Source organism: Tupaia chinensis, unplaced genomic scaffold (assembly GCF_000334495.1).
Source record: "Tupaia chinensis unplaced genomic scaffold, TupChi_1.0 Scaffold000086_1, whole genome shotgun sequence".
Lineage (NCBI taxonomy): Eukaryota > Metazoa > Chordata > Mammalia > Scandentia > Tupaiidae > Tupaia > Tupaia belangeri.
In genome coordinates, this window is record NW_006159548.1 from 3,747,605 (window position 1) to 3,762,243 (window position 14,639).

Below are 14,639 nucleotides of genomic sequence, written 5' to 3' on the forward strand. Positions count from 1 at the left end.
GGACTTCAATATAGAAATATAAGCACTCAGTCTATAGCACTCCTACCAATAATATGAATTAATCTCCTGCGAAGTTACCTTTGTTCACGCTGCTTCTGGATTGACCAATCAGAATCATCACTTTTTCCCTTCCTTGTCATTTGGTGACCATGACAGAGAATTATCCTGCTTCACTCTTGTATGCAAAATAACATGAAAGAAAACTGATTCATCTAATTTTGCATAGTTATATTATAAAATATATTTCTAAAGGAAAAGGTCAAATTTTAGCTAAAGCAGGTAGAATGGAGAGATAAACAGATATGGATATTATCACTTAAAAGGAAGATATGCTTAAAGATAACTCATTGTGATAAAAATACCAAGTACATATTTAGTGCCAATCATATGAAAGATATTGCCCTTGGCATTGGAGTGTATGTGTGTGTGTGTGTGTGTGTGTGTGTGTGTATTCAATTAAAATTGTTTATAGGAGTTGGGTGGAGTAGAGAGTAAAAGGCAGTAGTCAGGGGTGGTGGGAGGAGGAGGTGGCAAATCACTTAAAAATGGTGCCGAAGCAGGATCCGAAGCCTAAATTTCAGGAGAGTGAAAGAGTGCTGTGCTTTCATGGACCTCTTTTTTGCAAAGCAAAGTGTGTAAAAGTTTTCATAAAAGAGAAACAAGTGAAATATTTTATACATTACAATGGTTGGAATAAAAATCGGGATGAATGGGTCCCAGAGAGCAGAGTACCCAAATATGTGGACACCGATCTGCAGAAACAATGAGAGCTTTAAAAAAACAATCAGGAGCAGCACACGGAGGGCGAGATGAGAGGGGCTGCCCCGGGAAAGAAGACATCTGGTCTGCAACAGAAAAGTGTTAAAGTGAAAACAAAAAAGAACAAACAGAAGACATCTGGGAATGGAGATGGTGGCAGCACCAGTGAGACACCTCAACATCCTCCAAAGAAAAGGGCCTGGGTACATCCTACTGTTGAAAATGAAGAAACATTCATGAACAGAGTTGATGTTAAAATTCATGAAGCGCTAAAATCATGGTTTGTTGATGACTGGGACTTAATTACCAGATAACAACAGCTCTATTCTTGTCCTATTAAGAAGAATGTGGATTCCATTCTGAAGGGTTATGCAAATTATAATAAATCTTGGGGAAACTCCGATAATAAGGAGTACTCTGTTAATGAAATTGTGGCAGGGATAAAAGAATACCTCAATGTCAAGTTAGGCACTCAGCTACTCTACAAACTGGAGAGACCACAGTGTGCAGAGATCCTTGCAGACCACCTGATGTACTGAGTCCCAGGTGTACCGAGTGCCTCATGTACTGAGATTATTTGTACAGAGTGGTGTGATGTGTGCCTATACACCTCCCGATGAGAAGAGCCTTGCTTATAACTGAATTATCTTCACAATTTCCTAAAGTACCTGGCAAAGAATTCTGCCACTTTGTTTAGTGCCAGCAATGATGAAACGGCTTCCCCTAGTACCATCGGAAATCTGTGTCAGAGGTGCACTCACTCACCTATGCTTGGATCTCTATAAACACAGTTTTGTTCTTAGTTCTTCTCCTGTGCAAACGATGTACTTTGAAGATGTTAGTGTACAATAGAATCGATGTTTGTTTTCTGTTCGATTTTAAACAGAGAAAAATAAAAGGAGTTCAACTCCTTTTTTTTTCTTTCTTTCTTTCTTTTCATTTCAAAGTTGCTACCAGTGTCTTCAATGATGGACAACAGAGACAGGCTATAGAGTGTTTAATTGCCTAGTTGACAAAGCTGCTTTGAATGCTGGTGCTTCTATTCCTTGGACACTACATGCTTTTATAATATGTGTTAATGCTATATGACAAAAATGCTCAAATTCCTAGTGCCAAAGGTTCTATTCAGTGTGTATAACTGAACACACTCACCCATTTGTGCTCTCTCTCTCTCTCTTTTTTAATGGTGCTTAAACAGCTCATCCTTTGCAAGTCCCCCATGTTGCTCAATAGCCATTATTTTCACTCACATTGTTGAAGAATAATGATTTGCTCCATGGTTTTGTAAATTGCACGTTTTACAAAAATGCAGATGCAATGCATTATGTAGCTACAGTTTTCTGAAGTCAATCTTTTAGAAATTGTTTTTCAGATCTTCAATACGTTTTTTTTCTTTAAATTTCAAAAAAAAATTTTTTTTACTCTCTAAGAGTTTATACAAAACTCTTATATGTACCATTTCTCTAAATGTGTTCTGCTGTGTTTATTAAAATACGCTTTGGTTTTCTACTCTCTAAATATATTCAATCTGAATCTTAGTGAGGAAAGAGGATGTGTAAGGGTCAAGAATCTATATTACACACAAATATCTAAGAGTTTGTTTTTTAGTGATTTTTGCTATAGGGCATGCATGCTTGTTAGAGAGACAGTGAGACAAAAAAAGTGAGAAATCACCCCCCCAAGGGGATGGCCAAGCTGCTATCCCCTGTTCCTCCAATCTCCTCTAGAGATTTTGGCATTCCCACACACACTTCAGGCATGAGTTTCAAGTTGCCAGGTCTGGGACTTGAACTGTGATTGGTTACATGGGAGTTAAGCACCTTAACCACTAAGCCATCTGCTGGCCCCTCAAAATGTTTTAAATGCACAATAAAGTCTGAGAGTTCAAGGTCCAGTGGGCCATTGTCTATTCTAATATTTCTCGCAAGATAGATGAGGAGGGGCAGAGTGGATGACTCTATTTGAACTGCAGATTTAGGAATTCAAACTGGAATAAGGAAGTTTTGTGGCATAGTAGTTACAAGAGCTGGATTCCACATGGCCATCCATGTGGTTTTACTCTCAGCCCTAGGAACTTGAGAAACATATGGAACGTGTGTGTATGTGCATGCCCCAAATCCTGACAAGATGGAGAACTGGAGGAGAAAGGGATGCACCATGACCACACCCCACTGGAGGTTGTTTCTTTCCTTTTTTTCTCTCCCTCTCTCATAAGCACATATACCCTTTGGTATAGCAAAAAAAAAAAAAAAAAAAAAATTTTTTCAATTGGAGAGAATAAAAGAGGAAACAGATAGATAATGGTTAGGAGACAAAACTGAAGCATGACTTAATTAGCCACTGCTAGTTTTCAGTGCACACCACTGTAGCGCAACTTCAGGAAAGTTCCCAGCGTTTTATTCCACAGCTTCCATCCACAGTCCTTGGTACATAGGAAGCTCTTGATAAATATTTGTCAAGTGAATACATAAATAATAATGCCCTGCTGTTCTCTAAATCTAAGAGGAGCAAAATCTCTTATCCCTTGTTGTAGGGAATGTGTTTTCACAGATGAGCTGAGATGAAGTTTATACATTTTTCTCCTTAACCATCTACTTTTTTCTGTTAAAGTTTATAGATGTTTCTAATGAGAGCTGAGTAAGTACACAGCTGGAAGTTACATTAAGATGTACATCCTCGATTACGGTAAATTGCCCCTTTGGAGGTGAAAAATGGGTTCTTGAAGAGTAGAATAATTTTAGATATTATGATGGCTGTGATCTTTCAAAGGGTCACAGATACAACATATCATGTGTTTTAAATTTCATGGAGGGGTTAGGGATTGATTAGGAAAAATATGCTTTAAAAGGTTTACTGCAAAGGAGTGTGCTATTAATAATTTTAGAACATTGAGGAGCACTATAAAAAATAACGAAGAATAAAGACCCAATAAACAACTCTCCAACAATTGATATACACTTCACAAAACCCTGATGTTGGAATTCTGTCTGGATATTTCCAAAGGGTTCATGGTTAAGAGAGAAATAGCATAAGTGCTTTGCCTTTAGAAACTCCAAAATAAGATTGTTTCACCTTTAAAAAAATTAATAAAAGTTTATTTACCTATGTATTTATTTCAAGAGCAAGAGAGATAGCCCCCTCTATAGGGTCTTGATGCCATGATCCACCTCCAGAATCAGCCAGCCCTGGGTCATGGGCACATGGGTGCCTAGAATACACAGCTCCCTGTCTCTGGACATGAACTGGGACCCTTCCTGCCTAGGTCAGCCTTGCAGAGGTTGGCTCTACGGCAGCACCACCATGGGGCTCCTTGTTTTGTCTTTATGTAGTATGTTAAAGGAAAATGAATGTTGCCATCACAAAGATACAAGACAAGTGTAACATCTGGACAACAAAGAATGACATGGATGTTGCAGAGAAATGGTTTCTTTTGATTCACAATTCTGGTAAATTACACAATATAAGTAATAGATGAGCCTCAAAATCATTGATTAATCATGTGCCTCTTACGAAGTGTACTCGTGATTGGTCACTGCCCTCTGTTATTCACTTCACACATAAGCAGCAGATTCTAAATGTAACTCCTGCTTGTCTCCTCAATAGTGATGATAAACTCACATGATATTTTAGAAAAGTGGGTCATACAAAAGGAAACTGGTGGGACCAATAGTTGGTGTAATGGCTGTCACTGGACTCCCATATAGTCAGCTGCAGTTCGAGTCCTGGACCTGGTGGCTTGAGCTCACGCCGGGCACGTGTGCGTGCGTGTCCAAGATCCCAAGAGAATGGAGAGGGGATTAAGGCATAGCCGTACCCCTTGGGGGATGATTTCTTGCTTTCTGTCTCTCTGTTTCTCGTTTCTCTCTTTCTGGCAAGTGCACATGCCCTATAGAAACCCCCCCCCCCAAAAAAAAAGAAAGAAAAAAATAGAAGAGAAAGAAAAAAAGCAAAGTGGCTAACAAAGAAAGTGCAGCAAATAAAACGTGATAAATCTGGATGTGGAATTTGAGTGGCAGGTACACAGAGTCATAGAGTAATCGCCAATCACAGGAATATTTACACCGCTACCATTGGACAGATCAGTTATGCAGCTAGGGGACTTGACAAGGGCAAACTGATGGGGATCAATAAAGAAAGTGACTGTAACAAAGATGTCTCAGAGAAAGTGACAATGACCAAAACAAAAAACAAAAAATACGAAACCTCCACTAAAGTAACTCCCCTCCTTAAAAGGCCCTATTACCTTTTGTAAAGAAAAAAAAAAAAAAAAAAAAAAAATTTTTTCAATTGGAGAGAATAAAAGAGGAAACAGATAGATAATGGTTAGGAGACAAAACTGAAGCATGACTTAATTAGCCACTGCTAGTTTTCAGTGCACACCACTGTAGCGCAACTTCAGGAAAGTTCCCAGCGTTTTATTCCACAGCTTCCATCCACAGTCCTTGGTACATAGGAAGCTCTTGATAAATATTTGTCAAGTGAATACATAAATAATAATGCCCTGCTGTTCTCTAAATCTAAGAGGAGCAAAATCTCTTATCCCTTGTTGTAGGGAATGTGTTTTCACAGATGAGCTGAGATGAAGTTTATACATTTTTCTCCTTAACCATCTACTTTTTTCTGTTAAAGTTTATAGATGTTTCTAATGAGAGCTGAGTAAGTACACAGCTGGAAGTTACATTAAGATGTACATCCTCGATTACGGTAAATTGCCCCTTTGGAGGTGAAAAATGGGTTCTTGAAGAGTAGAATAATTTTAGATATTATGATGGCTGTGATCTTTCAAAGGGTCACAGATACAACATATCATGTGTTTTAAATTTCATGGAGGGGTTAGGGATTGATTAGGAAAAATATGCTTTAAAAGGTTTACTGCAAAGGAGTGTGCTATTAATAATTTTAGAACATTGAGGAGCACTATAAAAAATAACGAAGAATAAAGACCCAATAAACAACTCTCCAACAATTGATATACACTTCACAAAACCCTGATGTTGGAATTCTGTCTGGATATTTCCAAAGGGTTCATGGTTAAGAGAGAAATAGCATAAGTGCTTTGCCTTTAGAAACTCCAAAATAAGATTGTTTCACCTTTAAAAAAATTAATAAAAGTTTATTTACCTATGTATTTATTTCAAGAGCAAGAGAGATAGCCCCCTCTATAGGGTCTTGATGCCATGATCCACCTCCAGAATCAGCCAGCCCTGGGTCATGGGCACATGGGTGCCTAGAATACACAGCTCCCTGTCTCTGGACATGAACTGGGACCCTTCCTGCCTAGGTCAGCCTTGCAGAGGTTGGCTCTACGGCAGCACCACCATGGGGCTCCTTGTTTTGTCTTTATGTAGTATGTTAAAGGAAAATGAATGTTGCCATCACAAAGATACAAGACAAGTGTAACATCTGGACAACAAAGAATGACATGGATGTTGCAGAGAAATGGTTTCTTTTGATTCACAATTCTGGTAAATTACACAATATAAGTAATAGATGAGCCTCAAAATCATTGATTAATCATGTGCCTCTTACGAAGTGTACTCGTGATTGGTCACTGCCCTCTGTTATTCACTTCACACATAAGCAGCAGATTCTAAATGTAACTCCTGCTTGTCTCCTCAATAGTGATGATAAACTCACATGATATTTTAGAAAAGTGGGTCATACAAAAGGAAACTGGTGGGACCAATAGTTGGTGTAATGGCTGTCACTGGACTCCCATATAGTCAGCTGCAGTTCGAGTCCTGGACCTGGTGGCTTGAGCTCACGCCGGGCACGTGTGCGTGCGTGTCCAAGATCCCAAGAGAATGGAGAGGGGATTAAGGCATAGCCGTACCCCTTGGGGGATGATTTCTTGCTTTCTGTCTCTCTGTTTCTCGTTTCTCTCTTTCTGGCAAGTGCACATGCCCTATAGAAACCCCCCCCCCCAAAAAAAAAGAAAGAAAAAAATAGAAGAGAAAGAAAAAAAGCAAAGTGGCTAACAAAGAAAGTGCAGCAAATAAAACGTGATAAATCTGGATGTGGAATTTGAGTGGCAGGTACACAGAGTCATAGAGTAATCGCCAATCACAGGAATATTTACACCGCTACCATTGGACAGATCAGTTATGCAGCTAGGGGACTTGACAAGGGCAAACTGATGGGGATCAATAAAGAAAGTGACTGTAACAAAGATGTCTCAGAGAAAGTGACAATGACCAAAACAAAAAACAAAAAATACGAAACCTCCACTAAAGTAACTTCAGAGAAATTTCATGACATGGGAAGGGCAAAGGAGAACAGGGAAAATGCTGTTTCACATTCAGGAAGGAATCTAACAGTCAAGGCATAGAAAGGACACACAGTCCCAGCATAAGTGATATAATAGAGATATTATTGCAACTATTCTTGATAAGTTCTTTACAAAGAAATACAACTTTTATTCTCACTGTTATAATGTTTAAAATTACAGCGCACTAGATCGATATTAGTCTTACTATTTTCACATCCTTTACACAATAAGAGAGATTGTATAACTGACAATAAGGTTTTAATGGTTTGATAAAAATTTTAAAGGTCATGGAGAAGTCCTAATTTTCCCCATAAATATTGAGATTGGTTTATATGACTTCAGCTAGGACGGTCATTTCTATGAAAAGTGAGGACACAACAGCTCATCTCAGATAGAGTAAATACGATAATACCATTTAATGAATGCTTTCATATGCTGGATGCTGAGTGAGAGTAACCAATTACTCAGTAAAAAAACATGTATAGAAGGAAACTCTAATTTAAACTAACTTAACAGAAATATTAATGATAATAGATAATAATTACTGGGTACTTACCATAAGCCAAGCATCTTTTAAACTTCTTTTTGGCATTGCTAAACTTACTAAATGTCAACAATAAACGTAGGAAATAGGTACAATTAATATCCTTATAAGCAGTGAGACAGTAGGATGCAGATATGTACTAATATTGCTGTATGATGGGAACCAAGAACTGTTTTAAAGTTCAGTCAGTTTCCAAGGGTATTTTTTAGAAAATGGAGAGAAAGTAGATTGTACCCTGTTTTGATCCAAGCTAGCTTGTACTATAGTCAAAAGTAAAAACTCCACATAATGTAACCTAAGGGCCTGGCATGCTACATCCTTTCATTTGTTCATCTAATTATTCAATTATTATTGAATATAAATATATACTTATAAATATGAACATATAAAATGTTCTAATTGTTCAACACGTCTGTGTTTGGTGCCTACCATTTGCCTGGCAGCACTGTTTTTTAAAACATCATAACTGAACCAGCAGGTGGCATGGAGGTTAAAGCACTGGATCCCACATGACTGATGGCACAGTTTGAATCTCAGACTCGGTGGTTTGAAAAAGTGCCAGGTGTGTGTGTGTGTGTGTGTGTGTGTGTGTGTGCGCACACAAAAACGAAAGGATGTGTGTGTGTGTGTGTGTGTGTGCCCAAAATCCCAAGAGGAGAATAGAGGAGAAGGGATTGCTGCATGGCCATCCTCCTGGGGGATGATTTCTCACTTTTTCTCTCTCTGTGTCTCTTTGTGTCTCTCTCTGGTGAATGCACATGCCCTATGGCAAAAACTAAAAGAAATTAAAAAAACAATAACAACAACAAGAAAAATCAACAAAACTGTCTTCATGAAGCTCGTATCAGATTGGGGGAGATGGACAATAGCCCATGAATAAACAAATATATCACATAATGTCAGGTTTATTATGACATATGCTGATATTCACAGTGGAAAAAAAATGAAAAAGAAAAACTAGCGGACATGAAATTATTAGGACATTCCAGAAAGACTTTTCTAAGAAGAAGATATTTGAGCAGAAACCTGAATAAAATGAGAGAACAAGTTATGTGAATGTCTGACAAAAGAATATTCCAGGCAGGTAGAATAGTAAGAGCAAAGTCTCTGAACTGACTCGGTGAGTAACAAGTTCTAGGAAGAATAAAGAAGAAGATCTTAAAATAATACAATAAAAGGGAGGAAGCATCTTAGAATGAAGACGAAGAGGTAGGAAGGGACTTGACAAAGGAATTTGCAGACTTGAAAGGGATTCTAGACTTTTTTCTTACTGTGATGGGAAATCATGGAAGGATTGCAAGTAGGAGGGTGACATTTTTTTATTTCTTTGTAAAATATCACTGTGGCTACTGTGTAGAGAATAGACAATGAGGGCAGAGACAACAGTGGAGGGAAAGACACAGATTTGGTGGCTGTTACAGTAGCTCCTGTCAGACAGCCATGGTGGCTTGGACTGAAGGATGAAAGCAGGGGCAGTGAGAGATACTGGCAAGTGATGTTTTGTGAAGACAGAGCCACCAGAATTGGGCTGATGGATTTGAGCAGAGTGAGAAGAAAAAAATAAAGACCCAAACTAGGCAACATAGTTTTCGGTCTTAGCAACGGACTGAGTGATGGTGCCACTTATTAGATAAAGATGAGGAATAATAGATTTGTGTTGAGTGTAACTAGAATTCTTTTCTGGATGTGCAAGGTTTGAGATGCTTGTTAGACCTCTAAGTGGAGATACTGAACAATTGCATTAGAGGCTCTCAGAGGACAGGTGAGAGGAGTAGTTACCAACCAATGCATCGTCAGCATAAAGGTGGTAATTAAAGATGTGAGGTGAGATAAATTAGCTAGGACTTGGTTGTAAATAAAGGTGAGGAGAGGTCACGGGATGGGCTGAGGCACACCCTACACTCAATGCAGAAGATGATCTAGCAAAGGAGACTGTAAGGAAAAAATCTGCCTGGAATTTTGAACTCATATTTCAAACGACTAATGACGCTGGCTATGCAGTGACTGCACCAGATATGTGACACCTTACAATGGTGCAAATAATTGAGGAGAAATGCCCACAATACCATTCATGAAGGGTTGCTCTTTTATTACAAGTGCTCAGAGGATTTCGATTCATAATTAGTACATTTTAAAGGCAGACATTCTTTGAAATAGATCAAGTTTGAGGAAAAGACAGATTTAATATGACCTGAACTTACCATATAATATGGTCAAGAGCTGGTTTACACCTTGTTCTTCTTTACTGTGTCTATGTAGCTTTCTGGGATATGAATTTATGAAAGATAATCTTCTATTACATTGGATATTATATGCAGGTAATCAAAATTAATATTCAAATTTGGAGAATTAGTTAAATACTTAGAAACAAAGGGATCTTTCATGCCCCATTTATATAAGTGAGTTCCTGATTTTCTTCAAATGTTGATCTAATAATTCTTTATTTTTTTTAGCTCTGTAACTTGTAAAGGATTTTCAGAAAATATTCCATATATTATTCTTGGTAGTATGCTGTGTATTCCAAATAAAATGACTCTGCCATTACTGGAAACTAGAAGTATCAATCTCATCAATCTCATCTCTACTTAGGCCAACTCTCAAAGCTCTACCAATGCTTCATTCTTTTTAAAAAAATTTACCAAGGCATGTACACTCACCAGAGAAAGACGGAGAGAGAGAGAGAGAGAAAGGACCCCCCCCACACACACACACACACAATGGGGCATGGTCACACTGCAATCCCTTCTCCATTTCTTCATCCTGTTAGGACTTTCAGCACACACACACACACACACACACACACACACACACGCATGCCTGGCATGATCTTCATAGAGCTAGGACTTGAACCTCATGGTAGACCATGTGGAATCTGGCTTCCTTAAAGACAAAACCATGGGGCTGAACCTATATGCTTTTCCTGATTACATTATAACGTATAATTCCTTTCTTCTTCAAAATTCTATCACTTTTCTGCCCCTCTCTTCCTCTCTTGTATGTCAGTCATGAGCACATTCAGTGGGTCCCTTTTCATATCATGTTAATTTCTTCATGAAGGCAGCATATCTTATTCCCTGAAGCAACCAACTCATGCTTTGCACAAAACAGACACTTATGACTTACTGAGTTAAAAAATAAAATTCAAAGGGTGTTGCTTGAGAAACCAACTATTAACAAAATGTCACTTGAATTATTTCCCAAATTTCTCAATTGCAACAACGAATAGTCTTGAGCAATAAAAAAGTTCCCAAGCCTTTCCCCTTCACATTCCACTTGAGTAGTTTACATAAAGTAATGTGAATAGCCCCACTTTATTCTTCTAACAAGGCCCAGCTGCTGGAACATTCAAACTCATGATAATAAACATATTTCATCAGTCCACTTCACGGAGCCTATTAAGTAGCCTTGGTTTTCAGGGAAAGAAGAGACCTGGCTCCCAAAGATGATAATTCTATACAGATGTGGTCAAACAAGATACAAAACCCCAGTGTATTCAAATACACATCATTTTACATGTGGGAAGGAAGGATATCATTTGCATGAAACATGAAACATAAGTGGCCTTGATTTTTTGTGTGTTTAAGGTAAAAACTTGTTGACCAAAAATCATCTAAAGTTTGGAATTATACAACAACCCAAGTGGCAAATTCCAGTCCCATTATTTATAAGTTACTTACTGAATCTAAAGTATCACAAAGTGTAAGACACAATGTTATTTTGCATACCATTAGAAAAAGGAAACATTAGCAAATAATCTACACTCCCCATCAGTGGTCAGCCATATCCTCAGTTCAGAGGTGTTTAAATGTGATATGTGTGCTTCTAAATTACTGAAATAAAGTGTGTATTTTAACATTTTTGAAGCCCTATTTCTGCAGCCAGTAAACAAAAGGGTATAGAAATACTGTCTTCATAAGGTTACTTTCTTTGTCCTACTTTTCTTTTTAAATAATAATTTATTTATTTTATCATTATTATTATTTTTTAGTTTGTTACAGGACTTGCATGTTCATGAGAGAGACACAGAGAGAGAGAGAGAGAGAGAGTGAGTGAGAAAGCCACCAGGTCTGAGACTTGAACCGTAGTTGGTCATATGGGAGTCCAGCACCTTAATCACCATGCCACCTATTGGTCCCATACTTCTTTTTTTTTTTTTTTTTTTTTTGCTATAAGGCAGAAGAGAGGGACAGTGAAAAATCACCCCCTAGAGGAAATGACCATGCTACAATCCCTTCTCCTCTATTTTCCTCTCAGGATTTTGGGCACACATGCACATACCTGCCCACACATGCACCTGGACTGTTTTTCAAGCCAGTGGGTCTGGAACTCAAATTGCACAGTTGGCTACATAGGATCCAGTCTCCTTAATCACCATACCAGCAGCTGGCCCTGCCATCCTTTCTTTATCAGCCTCAATCCTGACCCAAGGTAGTCAAAATCTATCACAACATTATGAGTCATTGGAGAAGGTCAAAGGTCTGCCCCCAACCTACTCACCAAGGACAGACCAAAGGACAGCTCCGCAGGTAGTACTGCTTAGGAAAAAGAGATCTTTTACCTGCAAATGTACTCCAAACTCCTTATCATGTATGTACCTATGGAGGAGGAGTATTGTAAAGTAGACATAGACTTATCTGATCTCTCTGCTTCTGAGAAGAAGATTGGCTTGTTTAGACAGATGAGTTTGTAGTTACTATCTGGATTTGCAGAATATAACAACTCCGTCTTATCTTTCTCATGGCATATTTGCCAACCTATAGTGAATGAACTACTCTGCTCTATGCCAAGAGTGAAAAATCCTACCTCACAAGGGCTATCTGAGCTTTCCTACTCCAGCTTCTGACTGGGTAGATAAATATACTTAATTCTGGGGTTCAGTATTAAGTTTCCCAGGGCCAACAGGTGGTATAGAGGTTAAGGTACTGGATTCTCACATGGTCAGCCTTGTGATTCAAGTCCTGGACCCAGTAGCTTGAGAATCATCCCAGGCATGTGTGTGCACATGCCCAGAATCCCAAGAGGACAGTAGAGAAGAAAAGACTGCAGAATGACCATCCGCCTGGATGGTGATTCCTCACTTCCTCTCTCTCTGATGAGCTTATGCCCTCTATAGCAAAAACAAATGAAACAAAAATGTTCCTCAGCCAGAAATACAAGCCACTACCTCTATTGTCAGCTTTATTATTAGTGTGGATGATACTTTGGTTACTTAGCTAATTACTTCTTTCTTATCTCAATAGGATCAAAAATCATAACTCAGATAAAGGGCACTGTTTGTGAGCCTCCTAAGAGAACAGCTAGCACATCTGCCCTTGGTTATGATTAGCAAGCAGACCTCTGTTCTAGAACACAAAACTGTTAAAGGTGGTGTATTCACAATGGTGTTGAGATTGTTCAATTCACCATATAATCACCCTGTTAACACAGTCATGATCACAGCTTCAGCCTACTTTGGAGTGTGCTATTTCTTATCTACCAAGAGGGAGTGCTCCTTTCTTCTCACTCTTCTCGGACTTCTCTTAGCTTCCTCCCATCAGAAATGCTGTCCAAACTTTTGTCCATAACTCATGATTAACTTGGATGCCCTCCCTTTACCATCAGCTATCAGGGAAACAACTCAGGCACTAATCCAAACCAAGCAAAGAACAGGCAACCATAGTCTATTTGATTGACTGCGTCATTACCTAAAGACCTGTAAGGACCATGTCTTGACTCAGTGGGGGCCATCAAATTATTACAGTAAAAAACTTTGTCAGTGAAACTGTAGCACTTCGGTTGGCCACATTCTCAGAGACCAACAAACCAGCACCAAAGTCCTCTGTGCAGAAATGTCAAGAAGGGGATATGAGGCTTGCCCTATGCCTGGTCTAGTGGTTAATGGAGTCAGATGTTCAAATCCCAGTACTGGCAGCTTGAAAAACACTCTGGGTACATGTGTGTGCTTGCCCCAAATCCCAAAGGGATGGAGAAATGGAGAAGGGATTTTTGCATGACCATGCCCCATTGACAGTTGTTTTATCCTCTCCCTCTCTCTGGCTCTCCGTCTCTCGCTGGTGATCACACAAGCACTCTGACAATTAAAGAAAAAAAAAAAAGTGGGATAAGAGGAAGTCCTGGGCTGACACTGAATTGAAGAAAATTCTGCCCAGCTCTTTGCTCATTCCATTTTCTTGCATACCTTCTGTATCAAAACAAATATACTGCATTTTCTTCAGAAAAATTCAGTCAGAATGCCTGCTTTTATTTTCTTCACAAAGATAACTCATCACCATACAGTTCATAGAATTTTATATTACTTACAATAATTCACAATTATTTCATTTTCTCTCCTGCCTCACATCCTATGGGCCCACACAATACTCTAATTTTTACAGCAGACAGTGCTGTGGGACAGACTCTGACAGCATATAATGTCAGTTACAGACTTTGTCTTTTGATTTATGGTCCATAGTTTCTCAGACATGGGGCACTCAGAAGTGCAAAATTGACTTCCCTTTATGGATATCCACTTGTGGATATTGTGAATGGGAATTGATGGGTCAATTTCTCCCTATGTGTGGCGTGCATGTGCACACACACACACACACACACACACACTCACACACTCCTCTATCCCCAGGGCACTAATTCAGAGGCATTTCTTCACTGGAAATTATCACTGTCTCTGCAGCTGAAAAATGTAGAAGTCTCATTCCTGAAGATCAGAAGAAGCATGCTGGAACATGGACTTCCTCAAGAGAATAGAATATTACTTAGGGCTACTGAGTTTGGAACAATGCAAAGGAAGATGGTTTGAGAATTTTGTAGCACACTTTGTTCTGACATCTTTGCAAAGGAAAATTATTGACCCTGAAGGAAGAATTGTTTATATAACTTTTCAACATAAAGAGATGTTTTCTATGAAAAAAACTAGAAAGTAAGAATTCGGTTAAGAGCAAAAGTACTGCCTAGCACTCATTGAGTGTAAATTATAGCAGGCAAATTCTAGCCTAAGGCTGATTCTGCTTACAGTGGTTTTAAATTATTTAATTTATGATTTGCAACTTATATTGTCATTGTACATCTCTA

The 14,639-nt window shown here is 38.7% G+C and overlaps 1 pseudogene; it reads left to right on the forward strand.

The window, feature by feature from the left end:
- The first annotated feature begins 545 nt into the window (after positions 1 to 545).
- The window catches only part of LOC102503031 (mortality factor 4-like protein 1 pseudogene), a 33,316-nt pseudogene continuing 19,222 nt past the window's right edge, over positions 546 to 14,639 (forward strand).